The sequence below is a fragment of the Leuciscus leuciscus genome (genome assembly GCF_965113295.1).
Source record: "Leuciscus leuciscus genome assembly, chromosome: 7".
In the NCBI taxonomy this organism is placed as follows: domain Eukaryota; kingdom Metazoa; phylum Chordata; class Actinopteri; order Cypriniformes; family Leuciscidae; genus Leuciscus; species Leuciscus leuciscus.
Window position 1 is genome coordinate 28001153 of NC_138731.1, and position 26545 is coordinate 28027697.

The 26545-nt window shown below is 37.4% G+C and overlaps 1 protein-coding gene and 2 long non-coding RNA genes across 4 annotated transcripts in view; 1 reads left to right on the top strand and 2 right to left on the bottom strand.

Annotated features, from left to right (window-relative positions):
* LOC309503659 (uncharacterized protein) overlaps window positions 1-26545 on the top strand; it is a 245098-nt gene that overhangs the window by 26753 nt on the left and 191800 nt on the right. The window contains exon 2 of the mRNA XM_082176436.1: window positions 22369-22467. The gene's annotated coding sequence lies outside the window, so the exon portion shown is untranslated. The remainder of the gene's footprint in view (window positions 1-22368; window positions 22468-26545) is intronic.
* The window catches only part of LOC309503674, a 107175-nt gene continuing 85174 nt past the window's right edge, over window positions 4545-26545 (bottom strand). Inside the window, exon 2 of the long non-coding RNA XR_014207808.1 lies at window positions 4545-4871. This is a non-coding gene — a long non-coding RNA (uncharacterized lncRNA). The remainder of the gene's footprint in view (window positions 4872-26545) is intronic.
* LOC309502176 lies at window positions 18090-19318 on the bottom strand. 2 transcript variants are annotated; one of them, XR_014207178.1, is made up of 4 exons: window positions 19158-19318; window positions 18924-18955; window positions 18545-18782; window positions 18090-18129 (listed from the first exon to the last, which is right to left on the bottom strand). It is a non-coding gene; the product is annotated as an uncharacterized lncRNA (long non-coding RNA). The 2 variants fall into 2 exon arrangements; XR_014207179.1 differs by lacking the exon at window positions 18090-18129 and having other exon boundaries at window positions 18172-18782.

The window sequence follows — 26545 nt, forward strand, 5'->3', positions numbered from 1 at the left end:
AGGCGCACAGGTGCTGCTGCCCTCTAGTCTAGTTTGGTGAAAATGAGGAGAGAAAAAAAAGGCAGATTCTATTTTTACCGTTTTACTTCTCTAAACAAATGTTGAGAGACTGATAGAGCTGCTGTACACATGTGACAGAAATAGAGATGGAGATAGAACAAAAGCTGGACAGCTCATAAAGGCCTGCCACTTGTTTATTTTCCCTCATTGTGTGTGGACAGTCATCTTTTCTGTTTGATTGATGCTCAAGCACAAACAGACAGTGCCTGGAAGAGAAACAGAGAGAGAACAATCATTTATAGCGTGCTACAGAGTGTCTGCACCAAGTCTCATAGTTAGTTTTAAGCTGCATGTGTTTGATTCAATAAAAAGAACCAGCTCCTAAAATGTAATTGTTTTGTAATCCAACTACACTGCTCTGTTTCGTGCTGTTGAATCAGTTGTGGTGTTGCCATGCCATTGTATTATAGGGATGCACGATACATCGACCGATAAATGATCATTTTTGATGTTATCGTTATCGATCCGATAAGAAAATTAGGCCGATATATCAAAGCCTATAGATAATAGGTTATTTACTTCAGTTGAGAGATGCGCGCTGTTCGCCATGATGGTTTTGAATGATTGGAATCACTTCGAAAAAGAAGATACAGTTAAGTGCAACGTGCAGCACAAATCTGTCATATAAGCTAAGCTTCATAACATTATAATGAAAACACGACTGTAAAAGAATGTCGTGGATTCTTGTTCGCCAGTGTTTCAGTTATCGGCCAAAATTTTCATATCGGTGCATCCCTAAAGTATTGCAGAAAACACTATTTAAGTGTGGTGTTTCATCTGCATTGTGCAATAACCAATGGAACGCAATGTTGTTTGCAACCCTACTCCTGAACAATGGATCACATTGAGACATAGCCAGCTTTTATCTTGTCATGCCTAGTTAGGACCCTTTAAGGCAAGTCAGTTCACTTGCCGCCGGTCATTGTGGTAACATGGTGACAAGCTGCTTTTTTTCTGCTTACTTGAATGAGGTTCTATAGTACATGTTATATTATTATATATAACGTGTGGTGAGTTATCCCCTTTGTGTCATGTTCAGAGCATTTGGTCATCCTGCCATAGATTCAGTGCAAATGTCAATTTTTTACTTGTTTCACACTCAATGTGAGAGACATGCACACATGAATACATATATATGTTCCCTCTCCTCATTCCACCTGCCATTGCAGCCCTCAGTATTTTGACAGAGAGAGATTGGATGGTTTGAAGTGATGTAAAGGAAAACTGACAGAAGAATGGATGAGTGGAAAGTGGAAGAGAGAGATAGCTGATATATGTTACTATATATATCTGTGCAGACCCAGAGAGAAAAGGACACAAAGACATACATGCATATAAACCTCAGAGCTGAATGGAAGACAGACATGTGACAGTTGAATGAAGCTAAAGAGAAAGAATGATAAAAGGAGGAAGAGAGGGAGGTGAAAGAGAAAGAATGTTCCGCTCATACTCTGATGGTGATTTATGGGTGCTTCTGCCTTCAGGCGAAATAGTTTGAAAATTATTAAATGGTGGCAATTAAAGTCATAAAAATTGAGGAAAGAAAAGTGGTGGTGGAGATGAACTTGACGTCTGTCTGGTCTACAAAATTTAATAGTGTCTGTCTTTGTTTGTTTTCTTTCCCTCTGTTTCATTTCATCTCGCATTTTTAGTTTTATAGACTTTTACTTTGATTACAAAAGTATATGTCTGTTCTCTCATATTCAGTCGTAGCTTCTGAAAAGGCGGATAGTGGCTCTTTTGTGCTGCTTTATTAGCAGACTGTGATCGCTTTGGGCATTTTGGCATCTGTGAAAATGTTGTGGGATTTGTTCAATCAGTTTAATGCAAGTCAGAGTTTTGACTCCTTCAATAAAAGGCCAGTAAAATGCTGAAATACAATGGATATTGATTGAAGTCCTGGATATATAGACTTTGAAATCATGTGCACACACACAATCTGAGAGATCACAGCATAGATTAGAGAATGTTGCTGGTTGTTCTCAGTAATGATGATAACCAGTCACTGCTCATCATACCTGATGTGGGTCAGGCCCTATTTATACCTGATATTAGGGATGTCATGATACCAAAATTCCAGTAATCGGTACCGATACCATTAAAATGTTACGGTTCTCGGTACCAATTTCGGTACCACAGCAAAATCTGTTGGAACTATTTTTCCTATTTTATTTAACTATTTGAAAGAATAAAAAAAAAAAATTAAATTACTATTATTTATGATGTTAATCATAAGTAAATAATACATATAAGCATTGAAGGCTACATGCTGTTTAAATGTAAATATTGCTTATAAAAAAATCAAGTGAAAAATAAGCAACCTTCTAAGCACTTATTATTATTATTATTATTATTATTATTATTATTAGTAGTAGTATTTTTAATACATGGAGACGTAGCTCTGGAGATGAATTTCATCATGTCATCATATCTCGAGGCAGCAGAGACTGAAAACAGCGCGAGCGTCACTCATGCTTCAGTGTGTGTTTGCGTGTGAGGTAAATGAAACTACGCGTCTGTGCCATTCATTCACACAGAGACCAGCAGAACATGCAGGATTAATATTGAAATAGTCTTTTTGCAGTTTAATATACACAGACACTGTATATATCATGGTCATCTACAGTGCTCCTAGTAAAAAAGTTAGTCTGGAGCCCCGCGCTTAGATAAACACGGAAGCGACTGAAAGCAGCTGTCTATTAGTGGGTACCGAATATACCGATACTCGGTATTTCCGGTACTATAGAAATGCTGATATCGTCACATTTAAAAAAAATCTGTACCGACTTGGTACCGAAGTACCCGTACTTTTGACAACACTACCTGATATTAAGATTCATCTAAAAATGTAAATGGTGTGCTTCTCATTTACTCACCTAAATGTTATTCCAAGAATGTGTGACTTTTGTTCTTCTGTGGAACACAAAAGGAGCTGTTTTAAAGAATGTTCACTATGCTCTTTTCCATACAGTGAAAGTTAAGGGGACCAAAAACATCATACAAGTACCATTAAAATAGTTAATGCAAAGTGTGTGCCTTATTCCAATTCTTCTTAAGCCATATGAATGAATGAATGAGAATGAATGAGGCATTTATATAGCGCTTTCATATGTACTACTGTACACCCAAAGCGCTTTACAATCATATCAGGGGATCTCTCCTCAACCACCACCAGTGTGCAGCATCCACTTTGATGATACGACGGCAGCCACAGTACACAGCTCACCACACACCAGCTATAGGTGGAGAGAGGAGAGAGAGTGATGAAGCCAATTCAATGGAAGGGGGATTATTAGGAGGCCATGATTGGTAAGGGCCAATGGGTGGAATGTGGCCAGGACACCGGGGTTACACCCCTACTCTTTACGAGAAGTGCCATGGGATTTTTAATGACCACAGAGAGTCAGGACCTCGGTTTTACGTCTCATCCGAAGGACGAGACGTAATATGATAGCTTTGATAGTAATATGATAGCATATGATAGCTTTCTCATGAGAAAATTAATTTACAGGGTTGATTTCCTATGAATTCATATGATTTGATTGGTATAAAACGTAGGACTTTGAATGTCTGCCTCTTAAACCTAACTCTCATTCAGGTGTAAGCAGATCATACAAAAACATACAAATGACATTATACAAATTCATATGAACTGTCCACCAATTCGCCAAGAAAAACATAACTTGTTATGAATTTCCTGGAGAGTATGTTTCGAGGAGCAGACCAAAAATCCTCCATAGCTACCAAACCTCATGAAACTTGAATGAGTTATTCATGCTAGTTGAATTTGTAGAAAGAATAACATTTAGCATCTTATGTCCTGTATGTAAACCTGTGTATATGATGACTGAGTTACATTTTTGGGTGATTTTATCCCTTTAACATCTGCCTTAGGGTGATCAGATCACAAGTGGTCAGCGGAGACCCAATGATTTATGCTCTGTTCATGCCAAATGCATGCCAGTCTGTGTTGAAAAATCAAACTGTTGCTCTCAAATATACTGTTGATATCGCCACAAATGTGACATTTCAAGCTTTTTTATGTTTTGTTTTTAAAGAGGAAGCACATATCAGGCAAACCGGAGATATTCCAGAGATAGTCTTGTGTATGTATAAATATGGAGCTTTTCTAAGAGTTTGATTGGACGGTTGTTTTCTTTTAGAGCCGTGCACAGCTGGAAAAGTTTAAAACTCATGTCTTGGTGGAATTATTACATGTTTCACAAGTAATGCGATGTTGACCAGGATGCATCAGGACAGATTAGAGACAGGCCAACGTAATTTATTTTCGACTACATCTGAAAGTGAACGTGGTATAAGTGATCTGTTTACACCTGCTACCCACTTTTGATCAGATCACTTGGGATGGATGTCAATAGTAGATGTAAACAAGGCATAAGTGGAGTGAGAGAGAAACTGAGGTGTTTGCATCTGACAGATGTTTTCATATGCCCTGATCCCTAATCCAATCTTCTCTTTAGTACCTCTTCCTCACGAATCTTTGTCTCGGCTCATCTCTCAGAATCGCATCCACACATGGCCGATCCCCATCATTATCCTATCACATCCATCCACCGCCCTCTGTGTCAGTGGCAATACAATCAGAGCCATATGGTAGCCACATTTACTAGACCCCGCACTTCCTGATCGCTTCCTTTCGGGAGGCGGCGCTGGGCAGACATGCGGGAAGATGTAATCAGACGTTTGGCAGAATCTGCAGCAATCAGGCACGCCATCAGACGCTTTTTGGTCTTCGGCCACCGGGGCTTAAGGGTATCTGTGGGGTGTGTGTGCGGGTAACATCAAAGTTCCTGGATAAGAGAAAGAGTTGGAGAGAGAGGAGATTACATGGATTAGGACGGAGGGGGAAAGAGTAATGTAATTAAACACTTGTCGAGATTTTATTCCACCCCGTAGACATGTGAGAGACTCTGTAGGGGCTGATATGCTGATTATAACTCACGCTGCTCCAAATTTGTTGACAGAATACTGTGTGTTGGGCATTTGCCCTGGGAGCGACTCTTAATGCAGTCATATTAGAAAGAAAGATGGAGTATTATAGGAGCATAAATGTGGCGAGACAATGAAATTGCATTCCTTCTGAGTTGCGCGCACACTTTCCATCTTTCAGCACCCTCTGTAATGTTAATGGCTGCCCGTCTGTTGGACGCTACCTTTGTGTTCCAGCTCAAGCGAGGATATGATGTCATCGGGGCTTTTGTGTGTCTAATCCAGTGCAAACATTAGATGTCTAGAGTGCTGATGTATGTGTGTACATGGTACAGAACCTCAGGTACGCACATTTCTCACATACAATGCCGCTCATTGATCAGCTCCAAAGAGCCATATTATAGATTTTGTGTGTTTGCAAGGCATCTCTGTATTGAAAGTTGTCTTATTATTTACTGTATCTTCTCCTCCTTAACATACAGACTGCATTCAAATATTATTTGGCAAATTTTACTAATTTTATTTATAGGTGGATCTCAGACCCTGGGCTGGGTAAAAAATATATAGTACCATTAAAAAATTTGGGGTCGGTAAGATTTTAGTTTAGTTTACTTTTATTTTTCTGATTATGTTTTTTGTTTGAACAATCTCAATATCGATACTTAAAACCGCAAGATCAGTCTTTTACATATTTGTACAATAATTCCCATCCTGCAGATGCCACTGCATTCTGATGAACTAACTTACTCAGCCGCATAATTTGGACCCTATTGTTAATTTATTTTTTAATTAATGTGAGTTTGCAGTCTGTATTGAGTATTATGCTAAACAATTTGTGTAACCCCATTTACAAACAATAGACTCATATGCAGTTCTTTAAAGTGAATCAAAAGCCTACAAATGCAACCAGTGTACCGTAAGTCTAATTGTTGAATTGAATGAGTCTTTTGAGTCAGAATTTACAGTATGTGCACTATTGAGTGAGCTTGAGCTGTGAACTTGACCTAACCGCTCAACACAAACTCTCTTCTGCATTTGTGGAGAACACATTATTCTACACATTCACACCACTAGCTCTCTTCTCAATCCTTTCATACTGTTGTATCCTTATCTGCTGTTATTTCATGCCCGCAGTGTTGCCTCAGGTGAGACAGGCCTCGGGTAAAAGACAGTAAGCATCTTGAGTCCACATCCACACAGTATATTATGTGCCAAAGATGCCTGAAAGAGATGCATACAGTACCATCCCATTTAGATGTTTTCCTGGTAGGAAAAGAAATTTATTTCTGGTAGTATAAAAGCACAAGACTTCCTCTAAATTGCAATGTACGGCTTAATTAAGCATAATTTAATTGCGGCACAATACTTTTAATGGACAGTGCTTTTAATCATGCCATGGCCTCTTCACAAAGCTTTAAAACACTCTGTCGATTGATGGCCTACTGTCATTTTCTTTTAATGGACATCCTGCTCTTAATGCTGCTGTCACTACCACGTTAACATGTGCACTCTCGTTTTACAACCTCGAACAAGTTATTGGCCTGCTTGATGTTTGGTTTTCTTGCTTATCCAATCGGTTGTGTGGTAAATATTAGAATGACACTGCCAATGTTGTTACAATGGAAAAATGTGTTTGGCTTTAAATGAAACATGTTTGTTCATGTTTTAATGTGTTTACAGCTCACAATCAATTCCTGTTTGATGAAAAGTGCACAAACTTTCAGACAAAATACACCCATAATTGGAGCGTTTCATATTTACAGAGCCTTTTTTCTTTTATGAGCATAAATTGCCTTTGTGATACATAAACACGTCTGCGAACATAAACACTGATAGTATAAATGACTCGGCTGCCATTGCAAATGACAAAGCAGTGCAAACAGACTGTTATTGTCTACAATAAAAATAATCACTACATACTTTGCCTCGACAATAAAATGCATCTTTGTTTCCAAATAGACCATTTTTGTTGAACTACTGAAGCAGTGGTAGTATGTTTGGCGAGAGCGTCCCCTGTAAAAAGTGTAACTGCTAAAAATAATGAATTAATAAATAATGCATGAAGAGTAAACAGTGATCCACCTGAGGCTTGTTGTTTAAATGTAAATGCTGAGTTGCGAGAGGCGTGGTGGGTTCAATTACCTTTTAAATCCACCCACTTTAATCATTGTAATGTCTTGTTTGATTTACCGTATTGTTTGGAGGCTGTTTGGGAAAGTTTTGGAACAGATGGCTGCATTAACACGCAAGACGGATCTAAGATTAACGTTGAAACTTGTTGCACCTAGACAGATTTTCTTATCATCATTCCATTCCATTTAACTCTCTCAATGCACTCGCTTGTCAACGCTGATCCTGGTTTAAAATTCTCTCAAATAAATCTTTCAAATTCTTCCTTGTTCTGTAATTGTTTCTTTTAATTGGCAATTGGAGTAAACACAAATATGTATTTACAAAATCTGACATCAAGCTGAAAACTGTTGCCTACTTTGTCATAGACAATTGATGTTGATCATAATGGAAGTTACGCAGTTTTACGTCACTCTGACTGTGTGTGGTGTAAACACAATGTCATTTTAGGTTCATTTCAATTGACAAACAATGTCAACTTGACAACCTAGACATCAATGGTCAATGTTGTATGTCTTTAGGGTGTTTTACGATGGCTTCAGTTGTGGTTCATCTAATCATTCTTAGAATGTATTACTGTTCGAGTCTTTCATTGTTTACTCAAGTGTTACATAAAGTGAAGAATTGTGATGGTAGACTAACTTATCCTTCATTGGCTAGAAATAATCTTATCTTTTGATTTGCACCCAATAAATCCCACATGAAAAAGAGAACAATCATTTGTAAACAATTTATTTCACTAGATCACCATAAAAGCTAGGAAAATGCTAACTTAAATGTCACATTTAGTATGATTTAATTTTCAATTTGAACCAAGCATGTACTTTTTCACTAACACAAAGATATGAATAAAATATAATTGGATTTAATTTTTGGACTGTGCTGCAGGTATTTCCCAGAGTGTTATGTAGTACTTAAATAGGATGTGGTGTTATTTTGAACCTTTGCCATTGTTGGAAAGCACTTGGTATTCGCTGTTGGCAAATGCCCTGGCAGCCAAAACAATTACGAATTACCATTCTAAAAGTGCCATAATTATATATATCGAAATTTTTTATAGATACCTGAGGCAAAATTCAGATGCAAAACGGTTGCACCATCAAAGATAAAGTGCAATCCAACTAGAATGTGGCAAGACAAAACATGGATACCACGGCTTTCTCCTCAGACTCTTGTAGACTGTTAACACGCCTTTGAGGCTCAAAACATGTTGGGTGGAGTCACTCTACATAAGTTGGAATACTGTCATTTTGGCACTTGTTGCAGTACCACCAGCAGCCCCAGGTTGTACCAATTACACAGAGTAGTGGTTCTCAACTGGTTTAGTAAACTAAAACTAAAACACATTTTCCCATGGTTGTCACCAACCCAAATTGTTTGATTTTTGAACCAAGCAAATCTTTTTTTATTTCATAAATAACGGTTATCACACACACAAAATTAACATTCCACTTTACTTAACATATAGATAAATTGTAAGACTATCGCTATACTCTTTACACTGATGAATAATAAACCGTCCCAGAGTAGTTAGTGCAGTAAAGTTAGTAATTTGGTATGAGACACCAAAGTCATAAAAAATATAGAATTGGTGGTATTTTAGGTTAAGATTATGGATTTAGGTTACAGCTGCCATGGGTAAATGCACAATACTAACATGAATGCTAATAAAACATATGGGCACTGATCCTGATGGATAGAATGAACATCATACCTGCATGCAAATCCTTTCCAGCTATCAAACGACGTACCACTTGCGTAATTTTGAACTGCTTTTAATATGAGCGCCGTGTTTTTAGAACTTTGTGTCGTGCACGAGATGCTGAAAAGGAGGAGAGTGCAATGGTCAAACACATCTGACAAGTATGTTTAAAAAAAAATTTTTTTAAAAGGAATTTTAGTGAAGTGGAATGGAAAAATGTGTTCTATCGAACAGTCTTTGCAGAAGAGTCACAGAGTTCAACCTTCTCACCTGGTTGAGAAACAGCTTTAGCATTTTCACCCCCCATGTATAAATATCTTTTATGTTCCACGGAAGAAATAAAGAATGAATGTCAGGTTTGGAATGACATGAGGGTGAGTAAATGATCACATGGTTTTATCATTTGTGGGTAAACTAAAACAGAACAGATCTTAAAATGTTACATGCAAAAGGGGAGAGTTTTGGTAGAGGGTTTTTGATAATTGCTTCAGTTTTTATGGCTGCAAAGCTGTACGTGCAATATTATGCCACAAAAAAATAGCAATTATACCATTTTGTCACAGCTGCTCATCTGCAAAATTAGCTTGTTCCTGGAAATCCATGCTATTTTCATTGCAGCTGAGCTACAGTAACTGAAAAATGTAGTTAAGTTAGAAGTGTCTTTTAGTACTTCCCCAGACTGCTGCATTTATTCTGCTTCCTTGATATTATAAGAGAGTAGTCCCTGGAGTCATTGGAAAGCAGAGAGACAGAAATGGAGAAAAAAAAACTTGACAGAAAACACTGACATCATTACAGCATGCACAAAATTTGAAAGCTATAAGGAGCTTGTCAAAAATAATCTGATAACATGAAAACAATTTCAGAGCTGAGAAACGGAATCGACATTGTTTGTGACCCTCTAACGGGTTTCAACAAGAAATAATGCTAAATGCTTCAACCCGAACAGATGAACAGAATGGCCTGCAGTGACAACACAATGAGGAGATAAACACTTCCTGGGGTACCATCACTGACAGACATAGGTTTGGTGTAGTATCCGGTGTGTGTGATGCATACTCCATGGTTACAAATTTCTGTCTGCACTGTGAAGATTAAATGAAGCCTCTTAAGTGTATATCCCACTGTTATTGTATCAAATTTCTGAAAAATTCCCAGCAAGCATTTCACACGGTCCACTGAGTGACAGCATAAAGTACTGTGGGGGGAATACCTGCTGTAAGGCAATACTCTACCACGACCGCTTGACTGCTTTTACACTGTGTCACAGGAAAAGATTGAAAATGCAATGAAATGAAATGGAATACTGGTATATTGCCTACTGCACAGTATACTACCTAGTATTTTTTACATGTATTATGTAAAAATAATATGCAATGGTAACCGTAGTATGCATGTTAATTCAGCAGTTGTCCTCAGGTTATCATTTAGGAAATAAAGACTTTACTTTAGTTTTTTTTGTAGTTTTTTTTTGTTTTTGCATGGGGAGGCTAGCAGGAATACATCAGGTACATTTGACACATCAGTTCCTTCAAATGGAAACTGTGAATGCTTCTGTGTAGTTTGTGAAAACATATACAAAAGGTAAAAACGTGTTCCCAAGAGCATCAGCAAAACTATAAAATTAATCATTTGATTTTTTTTTGTGCTATTTTAATTTGCTTATTAATGCTTGCTTGTATCATTTTTTGCTAGAACAGATAATATAAAATTATCTACTAAGTAGGGGTGGCACGGTTCACAAAACCCACGGTTCGGTTCGTATCACGGTTTTAGGGTCACGGTTTTCGGTTCTGTACGGTTCTTGTTGTTGTTTTTTCTTTTAATCTTTAACACTCCAAAAATTTACTTCAGCATATGATATATAGCTGAATTATCTAATTATTAATTTATTTATTTCATAAATGGGGTGTGTTTGCAAAACGCAGCTTCTCATTTCCCGTGGGCTGTGTCGGACAGTTATTTGTCACCACTTTTTGCCAGGGTTGATATTATGTCCCAGCACGGATGTACCAATACAAATAAATAAAACATTTCCAGTTAACTAGCAAAGTATTCGTTTCGTTCGTTTGTTAAATAAGAAGCAATCTAGCGCTGAAATGTGTTTTTTTTAATCAAGTGATCAAAGTGCTCGTTGCCGTTGCGATCAGTGGCGCTGATACAGTGTTCTCGTGGCTCGCGCACACACCGCAGCGGCCGCACATTCTTCACTCAGACGCGCGCTTCAGTCCGTTGAGGAGACTCTAGGCTACTCTATTCGTTCCGATGAAATCACAAAACAAAATTCATACAAATCTGTCCCTGCTTGGTATACAACCGCTGATAAACATAATCGGTTTTGATGAAAAAGAAAAATATATACGAGTGCAGATTAGAACTCAGAACCTTTGACACGCTTGGCAAGTTCTGCCACTGGACCATTAAAGTACATACCGGTACGTGGAACAGTCGATCTATGTAGCCTATTTATTCACGTGAAAAAAACAACATATAGCCTAGTGGAGTTGATCTCATTAAATGTCTAAGTAAACCCAGTGTACTATTTAAATCGATTGCTGGACATTGTAATGTTATTCTACATTTGTCTGATTTATGATTTAGCATTGTATTAGCAGTAGCACGGGCACAAGGCTACATTGCGCATGCGTCGAAGAATATGGCAGTTGTTGTTTTAAAGGGGTGGTATAATGCCCTTTTCACAAGATGTAAAATAAGTCTCTGATGTCCCCAGAGTGTGTGTGTGTGTGTGTGTGTGTGTGAAGTTTTAGCTCAAAATACCCCATAGATATTTTTATATAGCATGTTCAAATTGTTACTTTTTGAGGGTGAGAAAAAACTCACCTTTTTATGTCTGTTCCTTTAAATGCAAATGAGCTGCTGCTCCCGGCACAGGGAGCGGAGCTTCAACAGCTTATGCTCACACAGACATGCACTGAAAATTCAATTAAAAAACTTTTAGCCTTTTGCAAGTAAAAATTAAGAATCATAAAAATATCAATGGGACCACATGGCTCATTAGTACAATTATTTCAAGTGGTGACAAATGTCTCCATTTCAAATCTCTGAGAAATGTTGTCTTTTTAATAGACATAGAAAAAAAAATGTATGGCAACTATAAACAACTGTATGCAATTTTGTGAAAAAGTCAAGAAAAATATTGTACAGGTTTTACTACTACTGGTTCATTCGTCACATTGAAATGGATGTTTTCGCACATTGCATTGCAGTATACGGTGTTCCTCAGAGTGTGCTTTGTTGTATAACAATCCCCTCTGGTTATGAGTTTGTTGCTAAGCCACGCCTCACTGGCCGGGGTGGTGGCCTTGCTGTGATCTTCCGCTCATGCTATAGGGTTCTATCAGTGCCTGTCCAGGATTATTTATCGTTTGAATGTCTTGCTCTGAAATTCCCTGGTGGGGCACCGCTCCTGTTATTACTTGTCTATCGACCTCCAAAAATGTCTTCTGCTTTCATTAATGAGTTTTCAGAGTTACTCTCATCTGTCAGTCCTATGTACTCATCCATCCTGGTGCTTGGTGATTTCAATATACATGTTGATTCTGGAAACTGTAATTTTGCTGAACACTTTTTAAACCTGCTGGACTGTTTCGATCTCACTCAGCATGTCGACTTCCCTACCCATTCAAAAAGCCATATATTAGATCTTGTCTGCACTGCTGGCATCATGCCAACTCACGTATGTCCCAAAGATCTTTTTGTGTCCGACCATAGAGCCATTATGTTCAAACTTGCTGTTCCTGAGCCTCTCCATCGCCAACGTCCCTCTCGTTCCATCACATATAGGAACACAAAGAACATTAACTCAGCTGCTCTCTTAGACACTCTAAATTCAAAACTCAGCTCAGAGTCATTGGATGTCTGTACTGATGACTTAGTCCTGATGTACAATACACATCTTGCTGACTCCCTCAATCTTCTTGCACCCCTGAAGACACGCCATGTCTCCTTTACTCAGTCTGCCCCATGGTTTACACCGGAGCTTCGTAAAATAAAGGCGGCTGGACGTCAGCTGGAGCGACTTAGTCGGAAGACTGGCCTAACGGTTCATGCCCGGGCTTACATTGACCATGTCACTACTTATAAAGAGTCTCTTAACCGGGCTAAAACCCTGTATTACACCTCCATCATAGACAAAGGTCGTCATAATCCGAGAGCCCTCTTTTCCACTATCAACAAACTAACCCAACCGAATAAATTGTTTCCACTTACCCCATCCACTGAACTCTGTTGTGAATTTCTGGTTTTCTTTAACAGTAAAATTAATTTGATATATCAACAGCTTCAAACAACTCACTCCCCCCAAGATGACGCACCCCTTTTCCCCTCCCCCTGTGTTACACTAAACAGGTCTTTCTCTGCCTTTACACCTGTTGACGAACGGGATGTTCATGACCTTGTCAGTAAGTCTAGGCCTACCACCTGCCTCTTTGACCCTATGCCGACTGCACTGATTAAGGTCTGCCTTCCTGCTATCTCACCCCTCCTGGTACAAATAATAAACTCCTCCCTTTATTCGGGCTCTGTTCCTGTGCTTCTCAAAAAGGCAGCTATCACCCCTGTTTTGAAAAGGCCAGGAGCAGCCGCTGAGGATTATATGAACTATCGGCCCATTTCTAACCTACCTTTCCTTGCAAAACTCCTTGAACGCTCGGTTGCAAAACAGCTCCAAGAGTACCTAAATTGCCATGGTCTTTGGGAGAAGTTCCAGTCAGGATTCAGGGCCATGCACAGTACTGAGACTGCCCTTGTTAAAGTAGTCAATGACCTACTATTGGCTGCTGACTCTGGCCATGTCAGTATTCTTATTCTCCTTGACCTCACAGCTGCCTTTGATACTATCTGCCACAATCTCCTACTTTCTCGATTGGAGGCGTTACTCGGTATCACTGGTGTTCCACTGTCTTGGTTCAAATCATACCTTACTGACAGACAACAGTTTGTTTCTATTGGGAATTACAGATCTCCAAATTCAACCCTGTCACATGGTGTCCCCCAGGGTTCCGTTCTCGGCCCCCTGCTCTTCACAATCTACATCCTTCCCCTTGGCCAGATAATACAACACTATGGTCTCAATTTTCATTGCTATGCTGACGACACACAGATTTACATTCACACCAAACCTGCCAATATACTATCATTATCCAATCTGGTTCATTGCTTAAACGCCATAAACAACTGGATGACTCAAAATTTTCTCAAACTCAATCAAGACAAGACAGAGGCTATTCTTATCTCCACACCCAACATTCTTAAGAAACTTGAAAATCTGCAGGTATCTATTCCTGACTATTTCACTACAACAAATTCTGAAATTCGAAATCTAGGAGTAATATTTGATCCGACCCTCTCTTTTGAGTCCCACATTAAAAATATCACCAGAGCATCTTTCTTCCATCTCAAAAGCATCTCCAAACTCCGCCCCTCCCTCAATTCATCTGCAGCAGAAACACTAATACATGCATTTATAACGTCAAGGTTAGACTACTGCAATGCCTTACTCTACGGCATCCCGGAAAAAACCCTCAATAGGTTGCAGCATGTTCAAAATTCGGCGGCAAGACTACTCACCCGGACACGGCCCTGGGATCACATTACCCCTATCCTTCAGCAATTACACTGGCTTCCTGTCCACTATCGCATACACTATAAAAACCTTCTACTTGTCTACAAATCCCTACATAACCTAGCCCCATCTTACCTATCTGATCTCCTCACCCCATACACGACCTCACGCACCCTTCGTTCTACTGATACATGCCTCTTATACGTCCCCACATCTCGCCTCCGCACCATGGGCGACAGGGCGTTCAGCGTGGTAGGCCCCAAATTGTGGAATGCTCTGCCACTTGAGTTGCGCCAATGCACAGGTTTATCCACTTTTAAAACTAAATTAAAAACCCATCTTTTTAGCCTAGCTTTTCTGCAGTCCCATAATTTGACTTGATTGATCTGATTTTACACCTTCTGCGCAGTGTATTTCTATGTTTTGTGTACACTGTAAAAAAAATCCTGTAGTTTTTACGGAATAATGCTGGCAACTTTGGTTGCCAGAACAATGCTGTAAAAAATACATTAAAACTGTAATCACCTTTACAGAGCAGCATGTAAGTTTAACATTTTAAACTGGTATTTTTAACAATGGATTTCAGCAACATTGACATGGCCATAAAGTTAATGAACACATTCCTTCAGTAAGAATTACATTCAGCTGCTGTTTTTTTAACATAAAAACCCATTTAATTTCACTGAATTTATGTGAAATATGAATTAATGGTTAATGAACAATGTTCCATCATTGTTGGGGGGTCCCCCCCCCCATTCTAAATCAATTGTATGCACCATATTGCCATGTAGCATAGTAATGTTATGCACCATTACACCAAGTAGTCACACTAGGAAAAAGAGAACAACATTTTCTGGGTTTTGAAACATTTATTTTGGTTAAAAGCAAAGATCAGAAAATTGCCTTCTGTGAACATGGTGGCTAAATAATTTTTTAAACATAAAATGCAATTTTAACACTTAACAACAAACAGGTAACAGTTAGCACTTGAAGGAATAGTTCACCCAAAAATTTTAATTAGCCTAGCACATGATTTACTCACCCTCAAGTCATCCTAGGTCTATACGACATTCTTCTTTCAGACGAATACAGTCGGAGTTCTATTAAAAAATGTCCTTGCTCTTCCAAGCTTTATAATGGAACTGAATTGCTGTTTCTGTTTTGAAGTCCATAAAAGTGCAAACGAAATCCCATTCAAAGTCTGCAAGTTTTCGCCAGTGGTGTTCTTTTTTTTTGCACAACTTGGTTACTTGGTTACAAGTTACTTATCCTTTCTTTGTTTTGATCCACGTTCAGGATTGATGTCAAGAATGCGTCTAAAAGGCAGAAAAGAAAGAAGAAAAAAACAATGAAATAATAACAATGGAATAATTGCAAGCCTTGCAATGTTTATTGCATACACGACTACATGATAATGTTAAACATGACATTTACCAGACTAAAATGCATGTTTGCACCCAAAAATGAAAATTATGTCATTATTACTCACCCTCAAGACTTTCGTTCATCTTCAGAACACAAATGAAGATATTTGATGAAATCTGAGAGGTTTCTGTCCCTCCATTGACATCAATGTCATTGCAACTGTCAAAGCCCAGAAAGGTGGTAAAAAAAAAACCCGGTAAATAGTACATATAACTACAGTAATTCAACCTAAATATTATGAAGTGACGAGAATACTTTTTGTGCGCAAAATAACCCCAAAATCTATGTTACTGTAATTTCCTATTATCACTGTAAAGCTGCTTTGAAACAATCTATATTGTTAAAAGCGCTATATAAATGAAGGTGACTTGACACTGTTTACACTACGTCAACAGCGTAGGAGAATGACGTGAAAAAGAAGAGATTGTTGAATAATGTCGTTATTTGGGGTTTTTTTGTGCACAAGAAGTATTCTCGTCGCTTCATAATATTAAGGTTGCACCACTGTAGTTGCATGGATTATTTAAAAAATGTTTTTACTACCTTTCTGGGCCTTGAAAGTTGCAAAGACGTTGCTGTCTATGGGTGGTTCAGAAACCTCTCAGATTTCATCAAAAATATCTTAATTTGTGTTCTGAAGATGAACGAAGGTCTTACAGGTTTGGAACAACATGAGGGAGAGTAATTAATGACAGAATTTTCACTAATCATTTAACTGATAACAACTTGCACTGACATATCTTACAATATGTGACTGCCATTGTTTTGTCTCAAGACTTTTGTGTTCTGACTACTCATACCAGTAGTCAGCTTAATAAATACTGTCAAGACAAGTCACAATTCAGTCTAACTAGTGCAAAATGGCCGTGCAAAATCAGTTTTTGTGTGTGTTTTTAGTAATTGTTGGTTTGGTGCCCGTGAAAGAGACTGTGAACGCATTGAATTCAGGGAGCAGGCTAGGTTACTACAAATGATGGCTGAAATGCTAAAGATATCGTTAAATATATCATTTTTAAAAGGTTGTGGTTTAAAAATAAACATTCTGACATTAGAGGGTTGTATCGGTCAAAGAAGCCCCAAGAAGGTTGTGGTTTAAAAATAAACATTCTGATATACATTCTGATATAAACACTATGTCAGCTACACTGTTTACTTCTGAATATTATAGTTTGGTCCCAGAACGTGATAAATCCATTTAGATTAATTTGAGTAAAAATGTGTTTTCTTTACCAAGAAAGTGGCAAGATGAAAACCACTATTTTCTGTTTCAAACTTTCACATAGCATCTTTAGGTTATAAAAACGTCAAATCCAGATTTGGATTTTCAAAGATCTATTATAAAAACGGATTATTTCCCCCAAAAAATGCAATAAATTCATGACACTTTTTTTTCAAAATGCTATCATATTGAAATCAGCCATCACTAAGAAATATCTCCTGAACTTTTTTTGACGGCGATCAGCTCACAAAAACTGATTTTGCACGGGCACTTTGCACTGCTCCCTGAATCAACGCGCTTATTCATTTGTGGATGTTAACTGAATCTGTAAGTCAGCTATGCTGTTTACTTCTGAATATTTTATTTCATTCTGGTGCGCTTAAAGTTATCAATACTGTGTAATAGTAGCCTATGCTATTCACCAACTAAACATATCCTATTCAATGAGTTCACAGTCTCTTTCACGGGCATCATTTGTAGTAGCCTATTCACAAACTGTTTCCTCAAGCATATTGTTTTCTCGGAGTTCACTGTGTGCTTTCTACCATGCACAAATAAAAAATGTCACTGAACTTTTGCTGTGTAATTGTAACAATGAACACTCAAACACACCAAACCAACAATTACTAAAAACACACTCAAAAACTGATTTTGCACGGGCATTTTGCACTAGCACTTAGAAGGTTGTGGTATACATAAACATTCAGTCAGCTACAATGTTTACTTCTGAATATTATAGTTTATTCACAGCCATCATTTGTAGTAACCTAGCCTGCTCCCTGAATTCAATGTGTTCACAGTCTCTTTCACGGGCACCAAACCAACAATTACTAAAAACACACACAAAAACTGATTTTGCACTAGTTAGTTTATATGAATGGAAAATATGATAATGACTAACCTCTGAACAAACTCAAGGGTGCATGCTGCCTCTTCCTGGTACTGCAAGCTGAAGTTATAGGAGGAGGCAAACAGCGCTGCCAGGCCAGTGATGAAGTTAGGCTGTGATCCTTTCCAAACACACCTTGACCTTCCAAACGTAATATCCAGCACTGGTTGCTTAGAGATTGACATGTAATAAAAATAAAAATAAATAAATAATTAATAAATAATATTAATAATTAAAATAACTATTGTGGGTTCCACTGTGGTTCGATGTAGTTGTCTATTCATAGTTATATGAATTAAATTTTCACCTAAAAATTCAAATTGATTAGGGTTAGAACGCTAAAACGCACTGGCATATTATTTTGCTTGTTTTAAGCTTAAACTCACTTAATTTTGACTTATTCTTTCAGAAAACAAGACAATTTTTACTTGTCTATTAAATGCTTCTTCAAATAAGAATTTTAGATATCTGGACTGGAAACAATAAAAAAAAAAACACTAATTAAGAAAAACATATTTTGCAGTGGGGTGAGTAAATTATGGCTTTTCATTTTAGGTTTAAATTACCATTTTAATGTTTACATACCAAGAAATATAAGGCGTGGACTCTCTGGCAAATGTAGATTGCTGGACATCAGCGTTGCAAATTCCTGAAACAATTTTTAAAAAGGACAGCACAACCATGATCAACAGAACCAAAACATATTACAAATTAATGAGATTTGTTGAATAATCTCTACTTATCTGCTTGAAGGATAACACCGTCTAACTTCTCTTTGAATTGTGGGAGTAGTTGTAGGACCATGGCATGGCAATCAGGAATACTACATTTGAAAACAACATTAGGAACAAAAGCACGATCACAGAACTGACAGCATTTGATAGCATATTTTTTACCACATAGATTATACATACACATAGATAGACTATAACTGTAACACTAACAGTTACTTAAAATCACTTACATTAGCACTGGACCGTCATCAGATTACAAAGCCTGAAACGAAAAATATATATAAAAGCACGTCATGCAAATAACATGGTAAATGTGGCCTATTATGAAATATCGAAGTTACTGGTAAACAGGCGGAACAGAGTGAATTGCTTGCGCGGCCGCGGTAGTAAACCGCAAAATCAAACCAAATAAGTTACGTGGAAACAATGCAGAAATGCGAACACACAAAAAAATATTGGCTTACCGTATCACTCAGTTGAACAGTTTTCCATCTTCTCAAACTCTAAATCCCACTTATCGTCACAGGCGCAGGTTAGATTATTTTAATGACAAATTCTTCCATCCGTCTTCATGTAGCAGCTAACATTAACGTCGTCCATTTTCTGCTGCGTCACAGGCAACTGTTTGAACCATGAACCGAAGCTCACAAAAGCTTAAAAATAGCTCACAGATTCGCAGACACTGTTTATCTTGATAACATGAATGATTATTCTGTTCAGTTGAATCCCGCTGACAAATCAAGTTCGCCTGTATAGCTACTGTCTGCTCGCGTCACATTTGAACTGAATTGAGCGCGAAAGAAATCAGTCCCACAATGCAATGCCTTTTACAGTATGATACCAGGGCTGCCAACTCTCACGCATTGAGCGTGAGACTCACGCAATTGACACTTTGCACACGCTCTCACGCCACACATCCATTTTCTCACGCACAGAAAAATTGCAGAGCAAGGAGGTACTTTTAATATTAAACTAATTCTCAGCTCTTAGATTCCGTCAATTTTATTACGAAATTCAGACAAAAATACGTTTGGCGCTTGTAAATGTGACGTGCCAGATCGCTGAGCGCCTCAGTTCAAGTGCACGTGAACCGATCATCTGTTACTCTTTTATTTAAAGATGCAGTACAACTTACCGAAAGTATACATAATATCGACCAATTAGTGTTTTTCAACCACGGAAAGAGGTCAATATATAATAGCAGGAGAACAATTATGTCACATAACGTTACATTTACCTCAGGAAAGCCATTTAATGTCCATGTTAATTTAATAGAAAAAATAGCTAGAGAGGAGATTTTGCTGAGCACTATATTACATATTTATTATATTTTTCTTATGTCATTAAATAATTGTTATTATAACAAAAACTGCATTATATTTAATTTAATTTTTAACCTTTAATAATACCAGCAGATTGGACCCTCTATGTTTACAGCAAAATCAATAAAATTGTAAATAAACATGTATCCAAATTAGTCAATATTGAATCAAAATCGGAATCAAATCACAAGAATGGAATTGAAATCTTGAAATTTTTGTCAAGCAATAATAAAAACTGTATCCTACCAGTCATTGTACAATGTAAACATTGTAACATGTTGTCACTAAACTTCATAAAATTGTATTTAGTTACCAAATGTTTTGACAATTACACTTATTGTGATGCAATATTTGTTTTTACATTTTAACATTATGCTCTTGTCTTTTAAACTGTACTGTAATTGAATATACAATTTTAGTCTGTACAATTTACAGAAATAGATAATTTCTACAAAAATATATGTTTTTATAATCATAGTTTTACTGTAAAATTAACAGATATATTTGATTTACTTGTTTACAAAATATTACTGTTAAGTTAACAATGTTTCATTTAATTTACAACATATTATTGTTAAGTTAACAATGTTCAATTGTATTCTCATTTACAGTATTTCCATGTAGCTATTTTACAGCATTTCAAAGTTAATTTTACGGACATTTTTTACAGTGTATGCATGATAACATTTTAAACCCTGTATGTTCTTTATGTTTTTGTTTTTATATTTCCCTTGTCTCTGCCTATCAAACTGTACAGTGTCCTTGGGTACCTTGAAAGGCGCTTTTCCAAATAAAATTTATTATTATTATTATTATACTGCACATTTTAGCGCATATATATATATATATATATATATATATATACACTCACCTAAAGGATTATTAGGAACACCATACTAATACTGTGTTTGACCCCCTTTCGCCTTCAGAACTGCCTTAATTCTACGTGGCATTGATTCAACAAGGTGCTGAAAGCATTCTTTAGAAATGTTGGCCCATATTGATAGGATAGCATCTTGCAGTTGATGGAGATTTGTGGGATGCACATCCAGGGCACGAAGCTCCCGTTCCACCACATCCCAAAGATGCTCTATTGGGTTGAGATCTGGTGACTGTGGGGGCCATTTTACTACAGTGAACTCATTGTCATGTTCAAGAAACCAATTTGAAATGATTCGAGCTTTGTGACATGGTGCATTATCCTGCTGGAAGTAGCCATCAGAGGATGGGTACATGGTGGTCATAAAGGGATGGACATGGTCAGAAACAATGCTCAGGTAGGCCGTGGCATTTAAACGATGCCCAATTGGCACTAAGGGGCCTAAAGTGTGCCAAGAAAACATCCCCCACACCATTCCACCACCAGCCTGCACAGTGGTAACAAGGCATGATGGATCCATGTTCTCATTCTGTTTACGCCAAATTCTGACTTTACCATCTGAATGTCTCAACAGAAATCGAGACTCATCAGACCAGGCAACATTTTTCCAGTCTTCAACTGTCCAATTTTGGTGAGCTTGTGCAAATTGTAGCCTCTTTTTCCTATTTGTAGTGGAGATGAGTGGTACCCGGTGTGGGGTCTTCTGCTGTTGTAGCCCATCCGCCTCAAGGTTGTGCGTGTTGTGGCTTCACAAATGCTTTGCTGCATACCTCGGTTGTAACGAGTGGTTATATCAGTCAAAGTTGCTCTTCTATCAGCTTGAATCAGTCGGCCCATTCTCCTCTGACCTCTAACCTCTAGCATCAACAAGGCATTTTCGCCCACAGGACTGCCGCATACTGGATGTTTTTCCCTTTTCACACCATTCTTTGTAAACCCTAGAAATGGTTGTGCGTGAAAATCCCAGTAACTGAGCAGATTGTGAAATACTCAGACCGGCCCGTCTGGCACCTACAACCATGCCACGCTCACAATTGCTTAAATCACCTTTCTTTCCCATTCTGACATTCAGTTTGGAGTTCAGGAGATTGTCTTGACCAGGACCACACCCCTAAATGCATTGAAGCAACTGCCATGTGATTGGTTGATTAGATAATTGCATTAATGAGAAATTGAACCGGTGTTCCTAATAATCCTTTAGGTGAGTGTGTATATATATATATATATATATATATATATATATATATATTATATATTATATATTATATATTTATATATTATATATATATTATATATAATATATATAATATATATAATATATATATATATATATATATATATATATATATATATATATATATATATATATATAAATTGCATACATAATGCGTACATAAGAAATAGTACGAATAGTTCGGTGAAATGCTTTTCCTAAGATAGCTACTGTCTTTCTCTCCCACATGGTTCCTCAAGTATATGACCTCCCAGCGCAACTGAAGAACTTCTCAGCTTGAAGGACGCGGGCAGAGACCGAGAGCCAGGTAATCTCGGTTTTCCTCCGTGACAGCTCAGGTGAGACACAGAGCCACTCTTGTCTCTGATCTCCTGAAGAGCGGAGCATGCAGTGCTTTTTCTCTAATGCACACACCTTCATGTCCGCAGTATCAAAGCTTCTGAGAGCGAATGAGCTTTGAATTATCTTTTCCTGTGCCCTAGGAAACTACTGTTTATGCAGCTGTGTCAAAGGCACAATCAGGGCTGGGTTGAGTTTTAAGCCTTAAGCCTTAGATTTAAGATTTAAGCTTTTCCTCTAGGGCCGCCTTGACTGTGACACTGGCAGTTGAATGGTCGTGTACCAACAGGGCCTGAAGGTAAATATTGAATGGTTGTCATTGTTGGGTTTGGTTGGCGGATGGTGCATTTGGCGGACAGCCCAGAAGCGTATTGAAACCAAGTCCCGTAAGAGAGAGACTGATCACTTAATCAGAGTATAAAGCTGAAATGGTAGAAAACACAGCATGGAAAGGTCGAGAGGTGAGACAGAGGAATCTAATTCCATTTCCCACTGTCTCATAATGACTTGAGTTTATTAGGTGAAGAAACATTGGACTGGTTTATTCATGAGACTGAAGCTCAGCTAAAGCATTTGGATTTAGTTTGATCACTGTGCCTTTTGTTATACCTGAATGCAAGTGAGAGATATGGCTCTGGAATTTGTTATTTGTAACATTTTGTTGATGGGTTGTTTTCACTCATAGAAAGCAGCAACGGTAATATTCTCTTCAGCACACATGATAATTCAGATGTGTGCTCTGATCTGTCTTTTCTTCCATGACTCAATTAGTATTATGTCAAAAATAGCATCTTGGGGACTACATTTCTTTTTCCAAACCTGTATGACATATTTTCTTATGGAACACATACGAAGATAGTTTGAAGAATGCAGGTAACCAAATAGTTTTGGTTTCCATTGACATCAATTGTATAGACAAAAACATAAAAATAAATTTGAGTGAGCTAGAACTTTAATGTTGTTTAAATTATTTGTTTTGACAAATAATTTCAGTTTTACCATAAATAACAAGACATTTTCCACTACAGACCTGATTTCCAGATAAATACATTACATAGAAACAGAGAAAGATCTTAAGTTAAATTATCCATGTGCAGCCTAATTAATATGCATGAATATTAATATGCCTCAACCATTTTGGGATGACAACCAGAATGTCTGTTTATCGACTGTTCCCACTTTTTAAAATGTGACTCCCGTCATAATAGGCTAAAAGTTTTGATTTGTGAATGAATGTCCAGTAGTGGATGGATTTGTGAATTTTATTATAAAGAGTTTTTTAAAGCTACACTGTGTGATATTTTCCCCCATCTAGCGGTGAAATTGTATATGACTACCCAGTGAATATTAGTTTCTGTTCCTTTCAATTCCGAGGGTTTTAACTCCTACGGTGGCCGTATTATTCCAAGATTAACATGGCTTCCAGTTCAACTTGGTCCAATTGCGCCTTTAAAACTATTCATCACCTGTGATCGGTCGCAGCACAGATTTATGTTACAAGGTAAACAATACTTTTTCACCATTGACGCAAGGAGAAGTAACGCAAGTTATACTAGAGGTCGTTCTGGCGTTATGCACAACCATGCTATGGTTAGACAAGCAACTATAAAACTTCAAATTTACACAAATAGGCTGAATTACCTGTCAAGAAGAAAGCAGGCAACCTCAGTGTCCGTTTTAAAATCTTTGCTCCTTTCCATCTGGGAAAAGTTACTCCAGTATTGACTTTGGTCTTGCTGATTTGCCTGTCGCGTCGACGTTTTAATTCTATCTTTCGCTTCCTTGGCGACTCTGCTACTTGTCCTCGAAAATAGGCGTGATCCTACATCTTCCACAATCTTTCAAATCTGCCGGCAGTCGTGAGTAATCTCCCCCTCGCATTCGTCTCTGTGTCACTGAGTGTAAAGCGCGAAAGGCGAAGCTTGAATTTACAGGTATGTCCCTCTTTGGCGAATGTATTTTCAAGATGGAGGCGCAACATGGCTGCTGCCATTCGAGCGACTCGCTCGTATGTATTCTAAATGGCAGATTTTATGCTTACGAGAATACTTTATTAGTTGGTTGAAGTAATTACACATGAATGAGCACATATACTTTTGATAGAACAAAGTGTTTTTTGCTAAGAATCAACTTAAAAAGTTACACAGTGTAGCTTTAAGAGTTAAGATGACTGTGAGAACAGAAATCAGCTAATTCTACCGTAACAGTAATGGTCACTCCTCGTATAACACTCAATTGAAGAAGCTTTTCCAGGAAGAGCTGTCATCTGGGCGAATACCACCCTCAGTGTTCAGAGGCTATCATTTGACTGTCTTCATTTGTTTAACCAAAGCCCTGATTACGTGTGTGTTTGTTGGGTTTGATAAGCAGTGATGCAGCTTAGCACTTGTTTCCTCTTAAAGAGTGTTTGCTTTTTTATTTATTTAATGAGGGTTGGCGGGTTAGCAATATTCTAAAATTATAAAAAGCAAACAGTTACAGTGGAAGAATCATCCGATTTGTCTCTCAGACGTTTAGAAAAGTCTAAAGGAACTTAAATGGTCTGCAGTTGACTGGTTTTGGGTGGTTTGACCATTTGATTGCACAAACACAGAAATTTCTCAAAAAAAAGTCATCCCTAACTGTAGAGGACAGGCCACTGATGGCCCAACCAATCACCCCAGCTCCGTATGATTAATTTACACAGATTTACTGAGAGGATGAAATCTGCCTCAAGCTCAAGGCCTCTTCACGCCAAGAAAGAAACAAAAAGCACTCTGCTCATTCTCATGCTCTAATGCAAGTACAACCCATATGACAATTTGGATTTCACTCATGTTAATGGTGTTGTAGGACTTGTAGAACTTTTTCTAGAGGTAAAACTACACTGTCTCGCAGTCAAAATCTTTTTTTGCTGTTAGGGTTAGATGTGATTTCTCTGCATATCTGTCAGCCAATAGGGATATATTATGCATGCTATTCCATAAATGTTTTAGCACCTTTAATCATTTTGTTTAACTTATTTGACAGAAAAAGACTTCTTTAAACAAAACAGCCAACAACTTACCAGAAAATTCTAATTTTCATGATGCTATTTAATGCAAAATTCAAACCACCTGATACAAATTTAATTGGTTGTAGTTAAATTTTTTTATAATAATATAATATAATATATAATGTAATGTAATCCATGTAATGTAATATAATATAATATTTGGTAGGGCTGCACAATATATCGAAATAAAAATCGATTCCGCAATATGCAATTGTCAAAACGTGTAGGGTGCGATTAAACTAAGAAATCACATGTGCTACCAGTTTCAGAGTGAAGCGCGTCATTTACACACGTGTAATTCATGATATAGTTTTCAAAGTAGCAGAATGGCTTGGTTAATTTACTATGACTCAAGCCATTCTGAGATGCTGTGAGCCACACACGTGTAAATAAACATACAGTGCCTTCACTCTGAAACTGGCAGCGCATTTATTTATTTGCCGGCAACCCATCCAAATAAAAGCTTGATGGTATACCATTTGAAAATGAAGAAAATAAGATGTAAATATTAGGGTACGTTTACATGACAACGATGTACTAAATACGGAAATGATTTTCCTTTGCGTTTTCCACGTTCAGACGACCGCAATGTCAAAATGGATCCGCGAAAAAAATGCTGTATTATGTATGCCAGGCCAGTAGTTCTTCACTTTGTAAAGAAACACTTCACGCTTATAGACTGAACACATAATACGTATACGCATGATGTAAATTGGCATTAACGGAGACGATAATGGTATTGTTCTTAAAAACTTGCTCTTTGAAAAACGTTTTCAAAAGTTTGCATTTTTTTAGGCCCCCAAAACGCATAGAAATTTTGTTTTGTAAATGACCCCTTAGTATTGTAATTTTATTTGATTATTTTTTTTTATGTTTAATATAATATAAATTATTACAATATATTTTCAAATTTGTTCAATTTATTTTAATAATGAAAATAAAGCCATAATTCATAAAATCATAAAAATCTAAACACTTCTTGTAATAAATTGTAATCTTTATTTATTATATGCATTACTATTTTATATTATACTGAATTGGTC